Source organism: Galeopterus variegatus, unplaced genomic scaffold, assembly GCF_000696425.1.
Source record: "Galeopterus variegatus unplaced genomic scaffold, G_variegatus-3.0.2 Scaffold1245, whole genome shotgun sequence".
Classification (NCBI taxonomy): domain Eukaryota; kingdom Metazoa; phylum Chordata; class Mammalia; order Dermoptera; family Cynocephalidae; genus Galeopterus; species Galeopterus variegatus.
Window position 1 is genome coordinate 86504 of NW_007727356.1, and position 22963 is coordinate 109466.

General features: G+C 39.6%; 1 protein-coding gene across 3 annotated transcripts in view; it reads left to right on the top strand.

Moving 5' to 3' along the window:
• DIS3L2 (DIS3 like 3'-5' exoribonuclease 2) overlaps positions 1-22963 on the top strand; it is a 370978-nt gene that overhangs the window by 60703 nt on the left and 287312 nt on the right. The window lies entirely within an intron of this gene.

Genomic DNA, 22963 nt, shown 5'->3' on the forward strand with positions numbered 1-22963 from the left:
TTTTTTTTTTTTTTTTGTCTTTTTGTCTTTTTTCCGTGTCCGGCAACGGATCGCAACCCTCAGTGTTGCCCCCGTACCGGACCGGGGACCGGCAACGGGATTGCAACCCTCGGTGTTGCTCCCGCGCCTCGCTCAGCCAGTGAGCGGGAACCGGTCTGTATGTGGGATCCGAACCCTCGGGCGGGAGCGCCGCCGCGCTTCCCAAGCGGCGCACTAGCCAGTGCGCCACCGGGCCGGCCCGGTAGTGTTATATTTTGATGACAAAATGAAGTTGAACTTCTTTTGTGCTTATGACCATTCATATATATATTCTTTTCTGAGGTATTTCTGCAAGTCTTTTACCCATTTTTAATTGGTTTGTCAGTCAGTATTAATATTGATATAATGTAATATTAATGAATTATTTTAGGTGTTCTTTATAATGTGGCTAAAAGTCTTTTGCCATATATATATCAATATATAAAAAATATAAATGTATATAAAAATTTATTTTTGGTATGTGCATATGCAGTTTTCTTTAAGGTCACTTTTTGAAGAGAAGAAATTTTAAATTTTGATGAAATCCAATTTACCAAATATTTCTTTTATGATTTTATGCTTTGGTTTCCTGTCTAATACATCTTTGCCTATCACAATGTTGTAGAGATTTCTCTCTTTTTTCTTCTTTTCTTAAGTTGTGTTAAGAACATTTAACTTGAGATCTACTGTCTTAAATTTTTAAGTGCACATTATTGCAAGTATAGGCACAACGCTGTACAACATATATCTAGAACTTGTTCATCTTACATAACTTTAAACTTTATATTCATTGACCAGCAACCCCCCATTTCTCCTTACCCCCAGTCTCTGACAACCACCATTCTACTCTATTTCCATGAGTCTCTCTCTCTTTTTTTTTTCTTATAGAAGATTTAATAGTTTTAGTTTTCAAATTTAGGTCTATGATCCCTTTCCAGTTAATTATTATAGTAGTGTGAAGTGAGGGTTGAATTTCATTTTTCCCATGTGGATATCTACTTGTTTCATCACATTTGTTGAAAAGATTGTCCTTTCCCCATTGAATTACCATGACATCTTTATTGGAAATCAGTTGGCAATATAAATGTGATTCCATTTCTGGACTCTATATTCTGTCCAATTGGTCTATATATCTATCCTTACTTGATTACTGTAGCTGGATAGTAAACCTTAATATCTGGTGGTATCTGTTTTTCAGAATTGTTTTGGCTATTCTAGGTCCTGTGTATATTCATAGGAAATTTAGAATTGGTTTGCCTAATTCTATGAAAAAAATGTATTTGGATTGCATTGAATCTGTATGTCAACTTGGGGCCAGTTGGTATAGATTGGAGTTGCCCAGTCTGTGAACAAGGTATTTCTGTGTATTTAAGTTGTCTTTAATCTTTCTTGATAGTGTTTTGTAATTTTCAGTGTATAAGTTTTGCATTTATTTTATTTTTTCCTAAGCTATTCATGTTTTTTTGATGCTTTGAAAGTGAGATATTCCTTTAATTTTATTTTTCAGTTGTTCATAACTAGTATTTAGAGATTTGGTTTTGTATATTTATAATTTCCTGTGACCTACTTATTAATTTTAGTAGCTTCTTTAGAGATGTTGTGTAATTTTCTACAAATGTATGTGTGTGTGTGTATCATGTTGTCTGTGGATAAAGGCTCTGTTACTTTTTCCATTCTAGTCTATATGCCTTTTCGTCTTCTCTTGCCTTACTAGAAACCTTCACTACAGTGTTGAACAGAAGTAGTGAGAATGGACATTCTTGCCTTGTTCCTGATCTTATGGGAAAAGCATTCTGTTAGTCACCATTAATTATGATGTTAGCTTTAGGTTTTACTTTTTTTCTTTTTAAAAAAATTTTATTGAATCAAAATTGATTATACAAATATTTGGGGTTCAACATTGAGATATGTTGATCAAATCAGTATTACTAGCATATATATAGTTACAAATTGTAATTATTTCTTATGCCCCTTGTCCAATCTCTCCTTATCCACATCTGCCTCCCCCTTCTCCCCCTCTAATTACCCTAGATTTCTTCTCTCCTCCTGAAAGAATCATGGTTACTCTGTTAACTTGTTGCCTAGATGATGTGTCCAATGCTGAGAGTTGTGATCAGGTCCCCCAATATTATCACAGAGCAGATGCTTCTTCTGTCACTCTGAAATGGGCTTTGTAGAAAGAGATATCCTCTTTTTTATCTCTGCTGGTGACTCTCCTTGTGTCAATGCACTCCAGTGGCTGGCAGACCATCTGCATGGTGGTTGTGGCATCTAGCTGCTTTTGTGGCAGCCATAGTTATAGTGGTGGCTGTGGTAGGCTACCCACATGGAGGTGTTGTTTTTGGCATGCTCCTTTGTGCTGGCAGTGTGCCTGGTTGTGGGGAGTGTCCAGTCACCGGCTTCATTTCTCAGGACCCTGGGTGGGCCCCAAGGTGCTGGCACGGTGTGCCTGATTATGGGAGGGGGTCTGGTCTCTGGCTCCATGCTTCAGGTCCCTGGGCAGGGCCCTTAGGCCCTGGCAGTGTGCCTGGTTGCGGAACGGAAGTCTGGTCCCTGGCTCCATGCCCTGGACCCCCGGGTGGGGCCCCGAGGCACTGGCATGGTGTGCCTGGTTGTGTGTGTGTGTGTGTGTGTGGGGGGTGGTCTGGTCTCCTGCTGCAAGCTTCGTTTTCCCTGACAGGCCCCAAGGTGCTGGTGGTGTGCCTGGGCCAGAACTAATTTTTTGTCCTTTGCTTACCTCTAAAATGGGGGAACTTCCTGTGATTGAGCTAAACTGCTGCTTTGCTGCTATTTCCTTAGGGAAGGCTTTTTGTGCAGCTCAGGGTTTTTTTTTTTTTTTCCCCTTTTTGTCTTTTTTTGTGACCGGCAACGGATCACAACCCTCAGTGTCGGGCCCTTACCGGACTGGGACCGGCAACGGGATCGCAACCCTCGGTGTTGCGCCCGCACCTCGCTCAGCCAGTGAGCGGCCGGTCTGTATGTGGGATCCGAACCCTCGGCGGGAGCGCCACCGCGCTCCCAAGCAGTGCACTGTAGCAGTGCGCCACCGGGCTGGCCCCAGCTCAGGGTTTAATGGTGACCTATAGTCACTTCTGGCTCTCCAGAGACCAGGTGCACCTGGGTTGTGTAGAATCTCTGATCTGGGCCCGAGTTTTCTCATCAAACTGCACCCCATGCAATTCTGCATTCCTGACCAGTCTCTTCTGAGTAGTCCTGCGCTGAGTTGGGGGCAGATCGGCTGTCTTTGATGTGTCCCAGTGTTCTCCCTGTGGACTCATCTCCCCCACCGCCCGTGCTCCAAACAATTCCCATGGGATGGGCCCTATGCCGGTCTCTTGCGATGACTCACCGGCCTCTGAATGGCTCCCTTTTTCAGCTGTTCTGGCTCCTCGCTCCTGCGTGGGTCCACAACAACCCTATTAGTGGTCTTGCTGGCCTGGGGGCCATCAAGGCCCTCTTATCCCCTGCCGCCCTCAAGCAACTCCATCCGAAGGGCACAGCTGCAGCTTCTGCCGGCTCCTGCTCCATGCCCTCAGCAGCTTGAGCCTTAAAGCAGCTGCGGCCCGAAATGCTCCGAGCAGTTTTTTCTCTCATCATGGTTTCTCCCGCCTTCATGAACTCTGTAGGTCTCTTCTCCACTTCCCCCGATGCGGCCCGAAATGCTCCGAGCAGTTTTTTCTCTCATCATGGTTTCTCCCGCCTTCATGAACTCTGTAGGTCTCTTCTCCACTTCCCCCGATGTCCAGCAGCCCCAGCTTGGCTGATGTTACATTTTTATAGTTGTAAATTGGTTGATTTATGGGAGAGAGTGGCACTGCGGACTGTCTGTTCTGCCTTATAGATGCCCTTTATCAAACTGATGAAGTACCCTTATCATCTTTGTGCAGTTTTCATCATGAATGGGAGTTGAATTGTGTCAAATGCTTTTTTTGTGTTTATTGAGAGAGAGTTTGATAAGATTGGTATTATTCTCCAATCTGGGATTGGAGTATTCTTTTCTAGGTTTTAAATTACAGTCTAAATTTCCTTATTGATATAGGGTATGGTAATTTTAAACATGACCCTGAATTTTTTTTGGCGCTTCTCTTACAGATAGCAGATACTGAAAGCTGTTGAAGTTTTTCTGTTTCTTCTCGTGTCCTTTTTGGAATTTGTTTCATTCCAGGAATTTGCTTATTTTATCTTAGTTGTAGACTGTATTATTATCCTTTTAATATTTGTAGGATTTCTAATGATTGTCTCTCTTTAATATCTGGTATTAATAATCTGTGTGCTCTATTTTTCTTTATCAATCTAGTGGAAGGTTTATTAGCTTTATCAGTCTTCTCAAATAATAACTTTTGGTGGCATTCATATTCTTTATTTTTTAGAGCTGTTTTCAATTTTTATTGATATTATTTATTAAATTTATTATACCTTCCCTTCTTCTTATTTTGGATTAAATTAGTTTCTTAAATCTCCTCCCTCCCTTCCCCCAAACTTCTTAAGATGGAAGCTTTGCTAATTGATTTTAGCCTTTTTTTCCCATTATAATCACTTAGAGCTTTGTAGTTTCCTCTAGACACTACTTTAGATACATCACATCGATTTTAATGTTATAATTTCATTATCATTCAATTAAAAATATTTTAAAATTTACCCTGTGATTTCTTTTTTGACCCATTCATTATTTTCAAGTGTGTAGTTGAATTTCCAAACATTTAGGAGCTTTTCTAGATCCTATTGTTATTCATTTCTAATTTGATTGTTTTGGTCAGAGGGCATACTCTGTAAGATACCAAGCCTTTGAAACCTTCTATGACTTATTTGGTTCAATGTATGGTCTGTCGTGGTAAACGTTCTATGTATACTTGAAGAGACTTTGTATTCTACAGTTGTTCAGTGTTATGCTCTATAAATGTCACTTAAGCTAAGGTGGCTGTATGTGTTGTTCAGGTCTTCTGTGTCCTTACCAGTTCTGTTATTTGTTTGTGAAAATACCTATGATTGGGGATTTGTTTCTGTCTAACTTTACTTTTGTCAGTGTTTGTTTCATATAGTTTGATTTTTTTTATTAGGTGCATATAAATTTATAATCATTATATATTACTAATGCATTGCCTTTTATCAGCATGAAATATTCTGCTTTATCTTTGGTAACACTTTTTTTTCTTGAATTCGCTTTGTCTGATATTAATATAGCCACTCCAGTTTTATGGGAATGTTTTCAAACATGGGGAATAATAGAGAACATTTATATACTGATATGATTTATCAGAGAGGGCAGGGGCAATGAAATGAGGAGGTGAAGGTATTACCCAAGGAGCAAAGCCTCCAAGGAAAGAAGTAATATTCAAAGCACATGTGTGTGGATTGAACCTTAGTGAAGGGAGTGGATCACTTCATCTGTGGTTTCAAGAGGGAAGAATGAAAGGATGGTTGCAGATACAAGTAGATTTTTATAGTTGGCCATAGCTGAAATCTATTTTAAAAATCTAGCACTAGGCACAGAGTTTTCAGTGTGCCAGAAACCACTTGTATTGCTAGGGCCATAGCTACGTGACTATGCCAATTGTATGGCTAGGCATTTCATTTTCCATTTGTATTGTCAGGGCTAGGGCTCAGACCCTTCAAACCCATTGTACAGACTGGGTCACCAGACCCCTCACATGCCAGGCTGGGTCACCAGACCCCTCACATGCCAGGCTGGGTGACCAGACCCCTCATGTGCAGGTCCACACTAGGTAACTGGGAAAGATCCCGGGAGCTATTGGCAGACAACATGAGCTCAGTCCTCAGCAGTAGCAGTAGCAGCAGAAGCAGCAGCAGTGGTGGCCTCTTGGGGCATCTGGAGGGGGCACTGGCAGCAACAGCTTGCAGCAACAGCCTCCAGCAGCAGTAGCAGCCTCCCTGGTGCTGCCCCCCTGGGGGCATTCCGGGGGTGGTGGGACCCTGTGGATCAGAGCCACTCATCCTTTATACTTAAGTCCATCACCCAGGAAACCTTGGTACACATGTGCAATTACATTAGACAATAACCAAGGAGCACTTGGGCACACGTGCATATTTACATCAAATGCTCGGCAAGATTCTGAAACATCTGAGGGGCACTGACCATTTTCCTTCACTTTCCCTACACCACTGATCAAGAAAATGTGGTTTCAGTTTTTATTATCAGTATATGAGAGTGGTAGTTGAAGTGTTGGCTGACTTTTCAGATAATTGTGTTTAATCTCTTAATAAATTGGCTGTATGGGATATCTTCAGGCTGTGGAATTGTGGCTCTTATGTTAGTATCCTGAGTTTCCCTTCTCCTGAAAAACTTTCATTGTATACTGTCTGGTTTTCTGAAATGGTCTGTAAATTGAGCTTATTTTTCATGAAGGTCCAGGGTATGGAAGTGTGTCTCCAAGGTGTGAAATACATTTTTCTGGAGGTTAGTATGATGTGAAGTAATGTGAATTCAAGTACTTACTGCAGCTATCTCTATACATGTAAAGACTTTAAATACAAATGATCTTTATTTTTTTGACAAATTATTTAAACTTGTTAGGTTATTTTCTTTCCTGAATGATGCTATTTCCTACTTTGATTCTGTATCAAAAATTGTTGTGGTTCTAAAAGGGGAATAATCTTTGATTCAGGCATGCAGTTGGAAATTACATCAATAGACTTACGCTGTGAATAAGAATACAGAGAATTGTCTTTAAAAAGAACCTATTTTGAGCATGTCTAAGGAGACTTCAACTTTGTTCCTTGCTAGAACGTAAAAATTGGCCACATTCCTCAGATACAGGGGAGTGTCAGTCTAGTCTACCTCCATACTGTGGTGATTGATGCAGGAATGGGCATGTGACCCAAATCAACTCCAGCAGAACTATTCCTGTGACCTTTTTGCAGAGTGCCTCTGCAAGAGTCTCTCTTTTTTTCCCACTGGAGTCTCTAAGAGGATGGGTTGTAATTGTGTAGCATCCTTCCATCTATCATCCTTCTCTGTGAGGACAGAGGCTAATCAGGTAATGGAGCTAATATTGAGGAAAGCTGAACTGAGACACACAGACACACACGCACACAACACAATCCTACACATATCATCTGAGCCTCTCAATCTGATCAGATTGACTAAGTTACATAAGGTGATAAATCACTTAAGAAAAGACAGCCAATTCAAGTGGGTTTTTCTGTCTCTTGCAGCTAAAACAGGAATTTACTAATACATTGAGTATATTTTAGAGACATAGGTCAAAATACAAAAAAGAGTAAGATTGGAAGAAGAGCAACCACTCGTGTACAAAGTATATGTGCATGTACATAGCCTTCCACCAAATGTCAATAATTATCTGTTCCTTCCATGAACTCTGTTCAAGCAGAAATGTGTTTTTTTTTTTTTTCTGTGTTAGAAATTCTCCTTTAGGGCTTACTTTTCTAGTTTTCCCAGATTAGCTTCTTGCTTGACTTTTTAAATCTGTCTCTGAACTTCAGGACTTGGTGTGATATTTTGCCAAATTGCCTAATTCTCTTTCCTACCTTTCTGCTCATTTTTGGCATCAAAAATATTTATCACTTTGCTACTGAGATAACTCTGTTGGATCCTGCTGTGTTCTGTGAACCTGTTCTCCTCTAAGGAGAAGCATACCTGCTTCTTACTCTCCTTAGTAACTAGGTATGGAGGCTTGGTTGTACCAGAGTTGTGATTAGTTGCTTGTGGTGGCCATGCAGAAGAGGAGAGAGAGCACATGTTACAGGTACCCATAATTCTGTTTCAAACTCTCTCTTAGGAGCAGAGTCCAGAGGCCCTAAAGCCTGACCCTCAGACTTTTACACTCTGTTCATCTGCAGTCCCAGCTGGTCTACACAGTGGAGGGGTTCTTGACAGGTGTAGATCATTTTACCAATAGCCCTTTTTCTTTCTTTCGCCGTTTCCCCCATAGGCTTCAATGGGCTTTCACATAGAACTTGCAAAGTCTGGAATGTAAAGATATGATAATATCTTGAGGAGAGACAAAGACAGGACATTCAAAGTAAAGGTTGCCACCCAGAATGTTTATGGTTAAACAGTTTCTAGAGAAGGATAAAAGGTCACTTGCAAATTAACTTGCATAGCCAGGAGCAATCAGTTTCTGGCATAAAGATTGAGGCAGTTATGTAAAGCACGGCCATCTGAGCAGATTGTCAAGGAGGAGCGGTCTCACAAGAAGGGGTGTGGACCTTCAGGTCCCCAACACCTTTCTGCTCATTTTTGGCATCAAAAATATTTATCACTTTGCTACTGAGATAACTCTGTTGGATCCTGCTGTGTTCTGTGAACCTGTTCTCCTCTAAGGAGAAGCATACCTGCTTCTTACTCTCCTTAGTAACTAGGTATGGAGGCTTGGTTGTACCAGAGTTGTGATTAGTTGCTTGTGGTGGCCATGCAGAAGAGGAGAGAGAGCACATGTTACAGGTACCCATAATTCTGTTTCAAACTCTCTCTTAGGAGCAGAGTCCAGAGGCCCTAAAGCCTGACCCTCAGACTTTTACACTCTGTTCATCTGCAGTCCCAGCTGGTCTACACAGTGGAGGGGTTCTTGACAGGTGTAGATCATTTTACCAATAGCCCTTTTTCTTTCTTTCTTTTTTAAAAAATAGTTTAAACAAAATTCACCCATTTTTAAAGGGAGTTATATAGTTTTCCTTACTTCAGTCACAGAGAAATAGAAAGAATGAGGCAAATCCTGCTGTTCTAAGTTGTTAGAAACCTACTTTAGCTGGAGTGATTTAAACCAAGATAGATTTTTTAGTGGCCTGTGAATGGTGTATAATGGGAGGAAATGGAAGATAAGATTAAAATCACTTAAAAAGGTCAGTGGACATTGAAAAGATCAAGGTCTTTGAATGGTAAGACAAAGAATAGGGAAGTTTCTCAAGGAAAGAGAAATCCATGGAAGACTTTTGAGTATGAGGGTAATGTAATCTTATTTTTTATTTCTGGAGATTTGTAGGATGGTATCACTGAGAATACCAGGGAATTTGTAAAGATATAACAGTGCTTGTAAAAAGACAAAGTAGACTGGTATGTTATGCAGTGGGAAGGCTCAATTGTGGTTGTAAAGATTTAAGCTTGAATGGTCTGGAAGAAAGTTGTTGTGGTTGGTGGAAGAAAGTGATAGAGTGTTGGAAGAAAGTGGTAGTGAAGAACAGGAAAGAAAAATGCTTTGAGGGCCAGGACTAGGGTGGTGTTTGTTTTGAGTTTCAGGTGGTAGTGGCCCATTTAGAAGGAATTCACTAGGAGATATTGCACAGATCTTAGGCAAGAAGAAAGAAGACACTAAAAACGTTAGTTCTCTCTTGTCTTACTACTTCTTCCCATTCCAAGTCCTCTTAAGGCTGAAAGAAGCTACAGAAACTACTACTACCACCAGTCACCCAATTGAAAATCACTGTTGTAGGAGTTTTCTGAGTGTGAGTATCCTTCATAGATTCTGGGGGTAGAGTCAAGGTTGATAACACTAGTGTAATGCAAAGGAAGATAGAGGCAGAACACCTAGACTCATGTCCACAGTCTACTACTTACTTGCTATGTAACCTTGTTCAAGCCACTTAACTTCTCCAATTTTCAATTTCCTTATCTACAAGATGGGGCCAGTAAATTGTTGTATAGTTCCATGAGGAAATGTATATAACATACTTTGTAACTTATGGAAAGTTCCACAAAACTCTCTGGCACCCTGTGATTTAAAATGGGTGGTCATCTTCTTAATTGTTTTGCGCTATTGAGGCTTCTTTTTCTAGGGTTGAAGGTAATCATCTGAGCTCATTTGCAGTTTGGTGCAGTGCTCTTTGGGGTGGGTTGCTCAGACAGAGCACTGTGTAAGTAAGCAAGAATATGTGGGCTTATGTTAGCTGACAGAAGCGGGGCAAGAGACTCTTAGGAATTGGAAGTTCAGAATTTGAAAATTGTAGTCGATATTGTATATTGCATATTGCATAGTGGTGTCATCTTGTGTTTGTAGGGGGAGGACAGAGAAATTGAGGAAGTCCTTTATCACATTCATTGGACAAATATTTATCATTTTGGCTACATGGCATCAATATTTATTCAACAAATACTTATTGAGCATATACTATGTGTTAGGTATTATATTAAGTACTGGATATATAACAGTAAAGAAATAGGGAAAAATTTTCTACCTTCACGGAGCTGTGTTCCACTGGGAGAGACATAATAATATTTAATAATATTAAATAAAATACTGTAGCATGCTCCATAATGTTAAGTGCTGAAGTGGGAAAAAAATAAGGACGAGAAATATGAACTTTGGGATTGGGGTTGAGATTTTAAATAGAGTGGCCAAAGAAGGCCTCATTGAGAAGATGATTTTGAATAAGAACTGGAGGAAGTCAGGGAGCTATCCTTGTCCACAAGGATCTTGGGGAGCAGCAATCATGCCTAGTGTTCTCAAGGAATAGCAAAGAGACTGAGGTGGAGAATTATCAAAGACGAGATCAGAGGGATCAAGGGGTGAGGATACAGATCAGGTGGGGCCTGTGCATTATAGTTAAGATTTTAGTTTTAGCTCCAATTGAGGTGGAATGGCCTAGAGGGGTTAGATCAGAGAACTGGCATGATATGACATTTATGTTTAACAGGCTCATAGTGACTACTAGTCTAGAAGAGGCCAAGAGTGTGAAGTATGCATAAAGCAAATGTACTTCACAGGGCCTGGTTCTCCAAAGCCTTGCAGTTTCAAATATTGACCTTGCAAAGGGCAGGAAAATTTCCCCAGGCTACAGTCTCTGTTGTAAGATAAAGAATTGTAACACAGCAAGGTTGCTGGCTCAAAGACAGGTTACTGATTGATATGTAAAGATATTAGGAAATTGCTGTAAGAAGAGAATGTTTGCTAAAATCAAGCTTCTGTTAGTGGATCAACTTAATTGCATTACAGAATGTCACCTTACTGAATGTTACCAGCTTCCATTGTTACACTTGTTAAACAGTACTTAGCAAAACCCCCACCTATGTTCTCTTCCTGGAACTTCCTGGTCTGGAGAATAAATGCGAGAAGAGAACCCCAATTCGTGGTTTATTTCCCAAGTAGAAGGTATACCTCACTCTCGAGGGTTCTGGGAGATTAACCCCCTTTTGGGGCTTCTCACTGCTCAGAAGAGATGGGCTTTGAGTAATCTTTGGTGGCTCCGTCACCCAGGGGAAAAGGGGTGACAAATCCGTCAAAGAAGCAAAGCAACACAAGAGCAGAAGTGGGGAGACCCCTTATGAGGCTATTGTCTGTGTTCATGTGAGAGATGATGGAGACTTAACCAGGGTGGTGGCAATGAAGGTGGAGCTGACAGATGGGATGTGGGGGGTGTGCTTGTGTGTAATAGAGAGAGAGAGATGGGGTGGGGAAGGGATCAATCAATTGACTGATAAATATAACAGGGTTTTTGGCCCGAGCAACTGAAAGAATGGAGATAGTTGGTTCTATTCCTGTTAATTAGATAACAGGTTCTTTTGGATGTACTACTTTAGGCAAGCAAAGTTCCCAATAACACATATGCCTTTGATAACGACTGTAAATATGTCTTTAAAATGTTAGTGTCTGTATTAGTTTGTTTCTGTTGCTTATAACAAAATACACAGAACTGGGTATTTTATAAAGAAAATGAAATTTATTGCTTACAGTTTTGGAGGCTAGGAAGTTCAAAGTCCAGGGAACACTATCAGTGAGGGACTTCTTTGGTGGTGGCTTTACAGCAATGCAGGGATCTCACATGGCAGAAAATGGTAGAGCAGAGAGCGAGAGACTCTCGTGTGCTGTCCTTTCAGAGCCCTCAGAACCATGCCCATGACTACCATTTTTAATCTATTCACTAGGCATGTTCCTCAGAATCTAATCACCTCTTCAAAGTTCCACCGTACAATTACCATAATAGGATTTCCCACCCTCTTAACAGTCACAGTGGGGATTAAGTTTTTGGGGAGACATTCAGCCCAACGCAGTGTCCATAGTCATATTTTATAATGAAAGAAGTTTATTTGCAAGCCTTGTCAAGAACTCCCTGTGGAGATATCAATTGCATTTCTTGGCTCCAAGGTATTTCCTGAACAGCATATTATACTTTGTCTCATGTGTGCTGTTAAGGGATTTGAAAGTTTGTTAAAATGTGTGGCAAGTGAGTGCTGTCACTTAAGCCTAGCCAGAGGAGCCAAGAAAGGAAAAGCAGCTCCTAGCTGGATTTCCCAACTTGCATTATAGCTCTGAATCAGAGGCCCAGGTAGTGTGATAGGCAGGGCATTATCTCCTGTGCACAAAGTCATCAGCTGACACTGTACTCAGCTGTCCTTTCAGCAGAAAGTACCTGTGCACATAGGTATATGTGAATCTTTTGGAGAAACTCCATTATACCAAGTTGATAGTAACACCCTGCCCAAGGGGAATGTGTAGGATTTATTTGCTAGAACAGAATTTTCCAGTGCTAATATATACTTGCTCTTTTTATAAGATTTAAAATAGCACTCTTACAAGATGGCCTTCGTGTTCAAGGAAGGGTTTTTCTATATCAGTAAACAGGGAAAGTATGAAATGTTCATGCTTGGAGTTTGGGTAAGCCAGTATAATGGAAATGTTACCTGATTTTTATTATTATTATTACCTTCATTTTTATTTAGGATTCCATTTGATTTTTTGGTTACAGAGGTCTTTTCTGTTTTCACCCTCCCTCCCCAGTTTTTGAAGTGACTAGTTCTTCCTCTTGATTGTGATGAGTTTGAACTGCTATTTGCAGTTGATCTAGTTTATTGCACAGTGTAAATGGTTTTCCGCCTTTTCTGAGGTACAGTTTGCTACTTTACAACTCTGGAAGGATTGGGAAATGTCCTTGTAAGCTGTTACCAGAACTTGGCTTTCTCTTCTTTATCTGGGCATTTGTGACTTTTCTTCCTAAGATTGTTGTTTTCAAATTGGGGAACAGTGAACTTTATGTTTACGTTTGAGTTTATTTTGAAAACTGGAGTTATAATTCATATATGAAGGCCTAGAATTATTTTAGAAAAATGCATTTATTTCAGTGTTTTCCAATTTTATTCATTTAAATTTATTTATATTTGCTTCTTATGGTGATGTCTCAATTTTGATAAAATAATTATTGACTATTTCCTCGTTTCCAGACAAGTGTTGTTAAAGGAGGACATTGTAGTATCACTTGAACATACATTTTAATTTAGCTGGCTCTTGGTACGTGGTAATTATTTTATTTATTTCTTGTTGGTGTTTGGGAATGCTTCTTTTACAGCTGATTCAAGTCATTTTCATTCTCTTCAGAAGAGATAAAGGAACCAGTATTTACCGAGCATGTTCTATGTGCCAACCATTATGGGAGACTCAGGAAAAAAATAAAAATGAATGTCACATGGTTTGTTGTCTGGTGGAAGAGAGAAATATACAAACAAATAAATGGAATATAGCCTGATCAGAGAACCTTATAATGAAAGAATAGTCAAGCACTAGCAGAGGAAGGCAACATAACATCCTTGAGGAGAGGGAGGTTAGCAGAGAAGCATTTACAGATCTTGAATTTTGATTGAGTATTTGTCAGACAAACCAAAGGTGCGGAGGTATTTCATGCAATGGATGTCGCCAGTGGTGGAAGCCATATGTGTGAAGTTCACTCTGAATTTGTCTTCGATTCCTGTGGCAGATTTCTTCCAGGACTAAGAGCATTGGATTTAGAGCCCTAGAACTGTATGCATGTCATAACTCTGCCATTTAGTAGCTGTGGGATTGTGACATGTCTGAACCTGTTTTCTCCTCTGTGAGATGGAGACAGTTATTCTCTTGTGCGTCACCGAGGGTCATTGTGTGGACTAAATCAGTTAATGTGTGTAAAAGCACAGGAAAGATTGTGCCATATGAATGAGAAGAGTCATAATAAAACCCTTAGTGTTTGTCATGATTCGCATATTGATAATTATATTTAAATTATCTCTACTAACTCCTGTTCATTGCTGAACCCCCTTTATTTGAGTCTTTCCTCAGGGTGCTATCTCAGCTTCTCTTTTTAGTTGACACTTTGCTCTGGGACACCTTTGCTTAACTGCCAGCCCATTGTCGATAACTCCCAAATCTGGATTTCTGGCCTCCAGTATGCTCTTCCGGTCTCGAGACCTCAGTTTCCAGCTGCCACCTGGATGCGCCTCATCATCTTGGACTTCCTGGGTCTAACGATCACATTTATTTCCCCCTGTGTTATTGCTCGTAACTTTCTGTGTTTGTTAACTGAGTTTAGGGCCTTGCAATTATCTTTGACCCTTCCTTCCCCTTGCTTCAGGGGAACCTTGCTGAACCTTGCTTCAGGTTTTTCTTGAGGATTTAAATGGTTCCCTATTGAGTTTATTGATATTATTAAATCATTCACTTATTAAGCTCCTACCGTGTTCCTGGTACTTGTGCTAAGAGTTTTTTAAATATATTATCTCAGTTTCCATAATAAACAAGATATTTCATACTCTTGTCCCCATTTTAAAGTTAATGAAACTGAGATTCAAAGATATTAAATAACTTTTCCAAGGTAGCATAGCTGGTAAGTGGCAGAGCCATGGCTCAAACTCAGTTGTGTTGACTAGAGTTTGTGCTTTTAACCACTTTACTCTATTTTCCCTGCTTCACCAACTTTGCGAAAGGCTAGACTCATTAAATTGGCATTCAGGACTTTTCACATGTGCTTCTTCCTGCTTTCTCAGTCTTACTGTACATTTTTGTGATTACTTGCCATTTTTAGAGGACGATTTTCATTTTCTTATCTCCTTGCATATATGTTCTTTCTCAGCTTAGACTTCTCTTTTTCATGTGTTCACCTTTCAAAATCCTGAGGGAGGCAGAGCATTGTAGTGGAATAAGTCAAGGCTTGGGGGTCAAGTGGATCTGTTTTCTACTTTTCCTCATAGTCCTGTTCTGTTCTACAAAGGGCTAGATCAGTTTATATTCATACTAGCAGTGTATTGCTGTACATTCTTGCTAACATTGGTATTGTCAGGATTTTTAGTTTTTGCCCATCTGTGGATTCGTAGTGATATCTGATTGTGACTTTAATTTGCATTTCCCTGATGACTAATAAGGCTGAGCACCTTTCCATCTTTATTGGCTATTTGGTGTTTCAACTTGCAAAGTACCTTTAGCCCTTTCCTCCATTTTTCTGTTGGGTTATCTGTCTTTCATTGATCTGTGGGAGTTCTTTATATATTCAGGATATGAGCACTTCTGTGGCATATCTTTTTAAATTTCTTTTATGGTATCTTAGGATAAATGGAAAATTTTAACTTTAATGGAGTTGAATTTTTCATTTTTTTCTTTTATGGCAGTGCTTTTTGTATATGTTTAAAACATATTTCCCTATATATTTTCTCATATATTATTTTCTAAAATGCTGCCAGCTTTTTAGATTAGCATTTTCCTTAGCCATTTTCCACTCACACTGTTGTATAGTGTCTCTAACCCAGCAAATGTTCTTATCCTTGAAGTAGGACTCTTCAAGGCATTTTGCCATTCCTCTGCCAACACAGGGCTTGTGTTCCCCTTAAAGTGCAGAAGTTATACTACACCCAGCCTCCTTTCCCAAAAGGTGTGTCTCTTTCTCCCTTGAGTCTCTGAACTCAAGATTCTGGGCTTAGGCCTCCTCCCTGTTCCTTTCATTGCTGAGCTTCTCACAGCCACCCCTCAGTTTTTTCCATCCCTCATGGTCTTTCAGTCCCTACCCACCACCCTGGATCCTGTGCAGTGCATAAGAATTGCTGCCTAATTGAAAAAGGGGATTACCTTTTCTTTCAGCACACTGCAACACCAGTCTATCGCCCAATTTTACCTTCCAAAAGGAAAAAGAAGGTAGATTATAGATCTATCCTTTGTAAAACTAACTGCAGGGTATATCTGACAAAAGTTTCTCTCTCTCTCTCTGTTTGGCGGGTGTGTGTCAAGGAAATGAAAATTGATAAGTATTGTAAGCGTGCTATTTCTTGAGCATATTTAGTAGCTGCAATTGACACTTTTATTTCATATCAATACTTCCCAGTTGATATCTGCCTGGATTTTCACTGTTTGTTTTTATTAGCAGGGTTTATGTGATGTTCATCTTACCCTGTTCGTGGCATAAGAGAGAGTGAAAAATTTCTGCATGCCCCAGTGATTTGAGTTTCTCACTAATATGTTTCTGTCCTGTCCTCCAGAGACTAGACTAAATCTCCAAGGGAGAAATAGTCCCAGTTGCAGCATGCACTTAGAATAATAAGTGCAGTCAGCTGCCTTACCCTCTCAGGCCTGTGGAGAAACCAGAGGAATTTTTAAAGTCCTCAGTTAAGCAGGTCAGTAATACATCCATTTTCCTCAGGACCTTTCCTTCCACTCTGAGCCCAGAGCTCTCTAAAATATTGATCAACCTAAACTAGTATCCTTCAGCACCAGACTCTTTTACTCACCTCATTTGTGCTTTCTTATGTTTGTGCTATCTATTTGTAGATGGGCATTTTTCTCTGGAGGAAGGATATATAGCTTTCATCTGATTCTCAGAGTGGTCTGCTAACCTTCAAAGTTAAGAACCACAGAATTAGACTTTACAGCTTTTTCAAGGTCAACACCACAGAAGAAAGCTTGTTACTTTACAGATCCCAAGGAAATTGGGCTAGTAGTATCTAACTCACATACTCTTAAACACTTTTCTGAAAGCTCTCTTACTTCCTGATAATCTTTTATATTTATTTTTTCATTCTTCTATTTATTTGTCTATCTGTTTATTCATCACATATTTAGCATTTAGATTGATTATGCAGAATGTACAGAGATCTATAAAATATAATTGGTGAATACTCTTAACAGATGAGATAGATCATATACATAGATAACAGTGATGTAGTAAAGAAATTGAGAAGTGCCATAGAAGAGGTACAGATAAATTGCTTTGGAACTCTAAAAAAGGGAGAAGTTACTCTTGCCTGGGGCAGGTAAGGAGGATGGGGAGGAACTGGGAAGATATTCGGTGGATTCTGGATTATAGAAAATCCAGGCCATTTGGACTAAGTCTTGATAGATGGATAGATTTTAGATATGTGGAGATGATCAGTGCAGTGTGCCATCTCTGGTTCTTTATTCAAAAGGGATTTGAGCAGCTACTGTGTGCCAGACCTAGCCGTGGTCACTTTATGAAGTTTGCAGTTTATTGGGGAAGACAGACTTGGAACAAATCATTTCCTAATTGCTATAGTCATTCATTCCTTCAGCATATATTTGAATGGCTAGTAAATGCTGTTCTTAACTCTCAGAATACAGCGGTAAATAAAATAGCCTCTGTGCATGTGAAATATATATTCTAGTTGAAGAGATAGAAGGTAAATAAGTAGATAATAAAATTTTCAGATAGCCAAAAATGCAATGATGAAAAATAAAGCAGGATAAGGGGATAGAGAAATGACAGTGAGATGGGGTTATTTTAGTTAATATGGTTGAGGAGTCCTCTCTACAGGGCAGATATTTGAGCAGAGACCTGAAGAAAATGATCAGGCGAGCCCTACAGATGGCTGGGCAGAGATCTTTCCAGATAGAGGGGTAACAAGTGCAAAAGCCCCAAGATGGAAGGTTTTAGTATTCTAGGAAAAACAAGAAGGTCTCTATGTTTGGAGTGGAATTTGCAAAGGAATAAGGTGTAGAAATTGAAAATGGAAAAATAGATATGGCCAGATTTGACAAGACCTTGTGGTGTGGCAGTAGAAGAAGCTGGGAATCTGTTGGGAGAATGACATGATCTGATTTGTGGTTTTTTTGTTTTTTTGACCGGTAAGGGGATCGCAACCCTCGGCACGGTGTGGTCTGCACCACGCTCAGCCAGTGAGCACACCGGCCATCCCTGTGCAGGATCTGAATACGTGGCCTTGGCACTACTAGCACTGCACTCTTCCGAGTGAGCCACGGGGCAGGCCCTGATTTGTGTTTTAAAAGGATTGCTCTAGCTTCTTTGGTCCAAAATGGAAATCAGGAGACCAGTTATTGTAGTAGTTCAGCAAGATGACAAGGGTTGTTTGGATTTGTGTAGTAACAGTGGAGAGGGCAAGAAGATACTTTAAGGGAAGGACCAATGGGCTTTTCTGATGGATTGACTGTGGGGAGTGGGAGGGAGAGAGTCAAGGGTGATGTCACAGTTTGGGGCTGGAACAACGGGATGAAAGGTGGTGTCATCTGCTGAGAGAGGCAATGCTAGGTGAGAGGTGGGTTCTGGTGGGGGTCAAGGATTCTCTTGTTCGAGATGTCTTGCTGATACCCAAATGAAGATGTCAAGTGGAAAATTGGATATAAGTCTGGAATTGAGGGGAAAGATTGAGGCTAGACATTTAAATTTGGTAGTTAATAAACATATAGAGAGATATTTAAAGCCATGAGACAGGATGAAATCACCTAGGGAGTGAGTGTAGATGGAGCCGTTATTTCATCCATAAATAATTCCGTTACCTCCAGAATTTGGAGATGTTTAAAAAACATAATCGCAATTAATTAATGACATTCATTACCTAATAAGTATTCAAATTTACCTGATTCTCTCTCCCTGCCTCCCTCCCTCCCTTCCTCCCTCCCTCCATTCCTCCCTCTCTCCCTCCCTCCCTCCCTCCATTTCTCCCTCCTTCCCTCCCTTCCTCCATTTCTCCCTCCTTCCCTCCCTTCCTCCCTCCCTCCATTCCTCCCTCCCTCCCTCCATCCATTCGTCCCTCCCTCCCTTCCTCCCTCCCTTCCTCCCTCCCTCCCTTCCTCCCTCCCTTCCTCCCTCCCTCCCTTCCTCCCTCCCTTCCTCCCTCCCTCCCTTCCTCCCTCCCTTCCTCCCTCCCTCCCTTCCTCCCTCCCTTCCTCCCTCCCTCCCTTCCTCCCTCCCTTCCTCCCTCCCTCCCTTCCTCCCTCCCTTCCTCCCTCCCTCCCTTCCTCCCTCCCTTCCTCCCTCCCTCCCTTCCTCCCTTCCTTCCTTCCAGTTCATTAGTTAGAATCAGGATCCATATAAAGCCCACATACTGCCTTTGGTTGATATGTTACAAATGTTTTAATCTGTAAGTTCACCCTTCCTTTTTTTCTTGCAATTTATTTGTTGGCAAAACTGGGTTATTTGTCTCGTAGAATTTCCACTATTCCGAATTTTGTTGAGTGCATTGCTGTAGTGATGTTTAACTTGTTCCTCTGTTCCCTCTATTTCCTGTATCAGATCAGGTTCAGGTCCAATTTTGGGGAAATAAATACTTCATAGGTGGTGGTGTGTACTTCTTATTATAGTCAATCAAGAAGCACTTTGGTTCTTTCTCTTTTTAGACATTCATATAAAATATAGGTTTAGGTTTTGCCACTTTGGTCCACCTAATTTAAAACTCCATCCCCATCATGTTATGACTTTTTGGTTTTAGCAACTGTTGATGCTGATTTCCTGAATCTGTTATTTCAGTAGGGGTGGTTAAATGTTGATACTGAAAGTCTTTTATTCCTTCTTAATTTAATTAGCTGAAATTCTTCTAAAACAAGAACTTTACCTCACTGACTATTTGGGTACCTTGAGGAACACTTTGTACAGGAAAGGTAGGATAAATGCTTAGAATTCTCCAAGCTTGACCAGACTGAGCCCCTTCATTATAGTTCCTGATTCCTTTAGACAGGATCCTAAGTTGCCTTTCATAGCTTCCTTGTTTTCTCAGTATGACAAGATGTTCCAGGTTTATCTTGTCCCTTTCCTTATTCAAACTTGGATTACCCATTTCTCTAAGGAGTCCCATACCCTCACACATAACCAACCAATATGTAATGTGGGATGGTTAGTGAGTGCACAGGTTTTGTGCCCTGTGATCTCATGATGATCTTTCCCCCCTATATCTTTTGTTCTATTCTTATGTGTCCTGGGATAATAAAATAGAATGAAAATACTTGAAAAATGCAACATATTAATTTATATTTGAATTGTACAGTTTTGAGTGACTTGATCTATTCATTAAGTACTGTTACCTTATAACATTTTTTACTTTAGAAACTCAAAAGTGAATTTAGTGTCTCAAACCCTAATTCCTGAGTATACGTAATCTCAACCATGGAGATTATCACAAAGTCAGAATGGGGTTGGTTTTTAAATGTGCTGTGCAGTTGTACTCTGGTTACTGCTTTCCACTGATCTCCTTTTCCCATTAGCTTTTCCTTGAACTTTATAAGTATGAGCCAAAGCATAATTCTTAATAAGTAGGCAGGCAGAATTATGGTAATTATTGAATTCTCATTTTAAGTGTTTTACACACACTCCCCCAAACATACATATATACAGAGAAAGACTATCTTTCATTGTGAGATCATCCAGCCTCCAAACAGTTTAAAGTCAGAATTCTGGATCCTCTTGTAATATTTTCTCCATGGCTTATGGGAACCAAATCCTTTGTGAAACCATTAGTTTTGGAAGTAAATACGTAATAGATACTAAAGGGCCTTTCGCATAATATCTTTCTAGGAGACTAAATTTTACCTGCTAGTCTAACTCTAGTTTTTCAGTTGTTTTGTTTTACCACTTGTCCCCAACTTCAGTCTCTCTGAGATAAAATATGTGTAGGGACGATACAGGAAAAAGAACAATAGACAAGCGATTATGGTGTAACCACCGTGCTTTAGACAAATAGTGTACGCATGTGTACCTCCTGCCTATGCTGGGCTGCTCTGACAATGCCTGAGGTTGTGTTAATTCTTTGAGGATGGTTGGGGCAGATGTTTCTAAAAATTATTGGATTTGCCAGACATATTTAATGAAATTGAATTGATTTCAGTTATGTCAAACTATTTCTTTCATGACTTATTAGTAAATTCTCTATTTTTTGAATGATCTACTTGGAAGAGGTTATGACGGACTTATGTGGCAATGTAGAAGTGCAGAGAGTAGCTCTGATTTTCTAATTTAATGCCCTAGCTGTAGCTTTACTCAGCTTAGGGAATCTTTTTGGAGACTGCTGGCCTAGCCAATTGAGCTGGTTTTTTTTTTTTTTACTACCAAAGAAAAGGAGTCTTGTTTGTTTCTAAACTTCTCATAGAAACCATGAATGAGCAATCAAATGAGTGAAGGAATGAATCTGATAAGAGTCAAAACAGCAAAAATTCAAAGAATATTCGTATGTTAAATATATTCAGAGACTGGGAGCCGGGTTTTTTAAAAATGCCTTTAAAAGGCACAGTTTTGCTCAGAAAAATTAACCATCCTTTCTAAGTTTTTCTGTTACTATATTTTCACTATTTGTTCAAAACTTTGAGTATATATTCTTAGTCTTTATTCTGATTGTGAACATCTTTGTAATATTTTACTTTGGTTTTCTGAGTTGATATAATATTAATTTTCTGGGGATGGTTATGTTAATTTCAACTTACGGCATTAAAATATTTTGGGAAAGATTTATTTTAATAACTTTTTCTACCTCGTGTAAGATGAAGATCGTTCATTAAGCAGTGTCTTTTGTGATCTAATGAGAACATTAATCTGGTTTGTTGAAGGTAGGCGTTTATTTTGACACCTTTAAGTTAAACTCAGAAGAATGTTAGACTTATCAAATATAAACACGTGGAGAAACTGCCAAAGAAGCTGGCTTACTTCATGCAGGTCTTTGCTCAAATGTTGCTTCCTCTGAGAGGCACCCTCTAACCAACCTATTGGTAAACTAGCTTGGTACTCTCTCTGTTACTGTCTTGTTGTCTTAACCAGTTTTTCATTTTCTACATATTTTTAATTGCACTTATCACTGGTAGACTTTTGATTGTGTTCACTTCCACGTCCTTGGCACATAGAACAGTGCCTGGCACTGTGAAGATACTCCAAAACGATTTGTTGAATGAGTAAGTTGTTCATCATCTGTCACCCAACTAGGCCTCATGAAGGTACTTGGCATGATGTGAGCCTTCCAGCATTTGTTTGAAAGAATGAAAGGAATGTACTACAAATAGTGATCAAATCCTTATTTATATTTATATATACGCATATATGATCATTTAAATTATATGTTTAAATTGCACAAAGATTTCTCATCCAGAAATAGATTATTAAAAAGGTGTTCCAAGTAACATCTACAACCTACAAAATCTGTTGTTGTCTTTTTTGCTAATGTAGATGAGTAGATTTACATACAGCATTGCAGTTTTTTTAAGTGACTCAACACAAGGTGTATATAGTGCCCATAGACATCAAAGAGTGCTGTCATGTGACTCTCATGTGACAAAATCATTAAATGGATTAGTATCTGGATTCTTTTCTCCTATTTGCTCATTTTTATTGCTAGTGTACATGTCCGTCAGTCTGTATGCTTTATATTCTGATTTCAGGCCTCAAAATGGAGAATTAAGGCTTTATATTTTTATGAGAACATTTTATGAACTCTCACACTTAATTTTGTTTTGTTTTGTTTTTTCATTTTGTTTTTCATTCTTGTGGTTTCATTTGGGAGCACAGTGGTATACTTTGTGTTGAGTTCTTTGATCATTGCCTAACATACTAATTGCTCCTGTATGATGAACCCTTATGAAGCAGTGTGGTACTCTGGTATTTAGGGCCTTTGGGAGACAGGGGATGAAAATGTAGGTCAGAAGAGTAAAAAGTGGATATGGTATTAATTTTGAGCACCTTGAAGAGCTCAGGGCCAACATGTCATTGCTGGAGTGATTATGTCCATAAGGTAGTCTGTGTATCAGCAAAATAAAGATCCTTTTTCAGACTATGTGGTGAGTGTCCTATGCTGTCAGATTTTGAATGTGTAGTTTTTTCCTTAGGCCAACATGTCATTGCTGGAGTGATTATGTCCATAAGGTAGTCTGTGTATCAGCAAAATAAAAATCCTTTTTCAGACTATGTGGTGAGTGTCCTATGCTGTCAGATTTTGAATGTGTAGTTTTTTCCTTAGAAAAAAAAATCTGTTCTTTCCTTATTTCCCCCAGTGATTTAGCAGAGATTTTCTATCTATTTC